The 2,500-nt window shown below is 32.5% G+C and overlaps 1 protein-coding gene across 5 annotated transcripts in view; it reads left to right on the forward strand.

Annotated features, from left to right (window-relative positions):
* The window catches only part of LOC127839320 (uncharacterized), a 19,675-nt gene extending 19,028 nt beyond the window's left edge, over nt 1–647 (forward strand). For all 5 annotated transcript variants that reach the window (XM_052367625.1, XM_052367623.1, XM_052367624.1 and 2 more), the window contains one exon: nt 1–647. This exon is cut by the window's left edge and continues 407 nt beyond it. The gene's annotated coding sequence lies outside the window, so the exon portion shown is untranslated.
* The last annotated feature ends 1,853 nt before the right edge of the window (nt 648–2,500 follow it).

Raw genomic sequence — 2,500 nt, forward strand, 5'->3', positions numbered from 1 at the left:
CTCTTAAAGCTATTGGCGGCAATTTATAAAATAACAATAGTTGCTTGTTAGTTCGATTTGGTCCTGTATTGAATTAGAAAATATGGTCGTAGAAGTAACTAAAACACATACCCGTCATCAAGCCGTGCTGGGAGTTGAGCTTTTTATATGTATGCAGCTGTGTTGCCTTCATTTTTAGGAACGCCACCCAAACATTATGGTTGAAAAACACGAAGCTTTTTTATTTTTATGTTTTACACAACGTAACGCGCTGTTTCTGTTATTACACAAACGTAATAACTCCACATTCAAGTAAAATAGTACACAATTACAACGAAATGTAAATTTAAACAAAAATTATATACACATACTTGCGCACACGTTGTTATTATACAATTTCTCTCCCGTTTCGAGGATGGTAAAAGCATGTTTCTTTCAAGATGTCGCATGCTATCAACCCAAGAACTTACGTATCCATTTGGTCATTTAATTTCATAGAACGGTATAAAATAATGCTATATTTCACTAGTATTCAATGACGTATATCTATAGTATTTGTTTTCGCAAGTATTATAACAGCTTGTTATACATTTCTTGACGATATATTTTTGTTTGTGATTACGTTGTCTGTTTTTGTATTTATGTATAAATAAAGACTACATATATGATTCTGTAATACGGTTTCTTTTCTTCGTGTGCAGCTCCATCTTAAGTTTCCCTAAATGCGATAATACAGCTGAAAACGAAGTGCCGAATTTCCACACAGTACGGACATGATAACATGTTTGTGAAGTTGCATCAATTAATCGTATACTTCAAGGACGTGTTTAAAACCTAATATAAATATGACTTCATCCATCGATTAAAAATCATACATGTGTATATAGCTATTTGTAAGAACGCCTTTGTCTACAATTATTTAATGGACTTGCTCGCAGAATTTTTTAACTGTTTGAAGTAAGACATAAAATGCCTTCAATTTAGAAATTTTTACATCGAACTCAAGAGAATAAGTACATACAAAACATAATTAAAGCGAACAACATCGCATCTCCGTTGTTCAAATCAGTGTTCTTTGGATTTAATGCAACCACATCAAACTCTCTGCCAGCCAGACCGAAAATTTCCATCATTTTATACCTAATATAAGAGAACTACGCGTGCTTACAAATTGTATAAAACAACATTAACCACCCAAAGTATCCAATGCTCTTACATATTTAAAGCTGTTTAATTTGCAAAGAACTAAAATGATTTTTCATACATGAGCATATGATTTAGGAAGTCTCTTTGTCATCAGTGTCATTTCTCTCGCGCAGTACTTATTTATATAGTTGATCTATGAAAAAAAGGGTAATTAGCCATTCCGTTTATTTGGGAACTAGCCTATGTAAAGCATGTAATGAAGCGATACTAATTATAAGTTTGCTTTAAAGAACCCGAATAGCAAATGCCATGTTCATACACTGCTGGTTTAAAGTATTGGCGTAGTTAAGGAAATAGAGTTTCTTAAAAACATTATTTGTAGATGTTTGCACTCAGATTAATATTATAAAACAATTGTATAATACGAGTTCAAAAGAACACGATATGAAAAGGAAAGTTCCATATACAATTACACGCACTTTAAGGTTTAGTATTACGTTTCAATCGCTTTCATATATTTCACAAGTAGTAGAATTGCTAGACGTTTCAACAATTAACGCATAATGCAAGTGAACAGTTGATACATAAATTGTTAAATCTTCATTAAAATTTCTGTTGTTGATTTTTCTTTAATCGGGACACATTAAAATAATAAACCGTGTTAAAATGTATGAGCAGACACAACGGAATATGTGTTAAAGATGAGAAAATTGCATGAACTTTTTTGTATTTTGCTCTAAGTTGAATTCGGTAAGTATTCGTTATATTTTACGTTTTTGGCGTAATTAACGAAATCGATTTATTAATATTGAAGATGCGATATTTGCTTTGTGTGATCTGATGTAGAGTACTACTTATTCGTTTTGATTGAATATCAAAGAATGTATTGAATACTTTTAAACCGACTTTTTTTTCTTTGTTTAATTTAGTATTTGCCTCTAAAAAACCAAGGCTGGATCTAAAACGATTATCATCCTCAAAGTTAGAAATGACGTGCCTCGCTAATGTGGACTGGCCGCAAGTAACAATCTTCGTTAATATCGTTTCGTTGAACACAATGGTCGCATCGCGAAAGTGGTTAATTATTTAACCGAATGTAAGACAACATAACTACTGCAAAACGAAGCTGTAGACTGTTACTGTGTGAACATGGACCGCGTTGTCTGCACAAGAACCGGAATACAATACATCAATGAAGGCAACGAATGGAGTTGTGTCACATATCATGAAGGTAACACGTTTATAGCAACACGGCGAGAGTTGACAGAAGTAAGTTCATTCTGATTTTTAATGATGTGCCCATATACATTTAAATATGTTTGCGGTCGTATAACCATACATATTATTAGAAGCGGGGTAAATAACTTTTAAAAAT

This window comes from Dreissena polymorpha, chromosome 7 (genome assembly GCF_020536995.1).
Source record: "Dreissena polymorpha isolate Duluth1 chromosome 7, UMN_Dpol_1.0, whole genome shotgun sequence".
Taxonomy (NCBI): Eukaryota; Metazoa; Mollusca; class Bivalvia; order Myida; family Dreissenidae; genus Dreissena; species Dreissena polymorpha.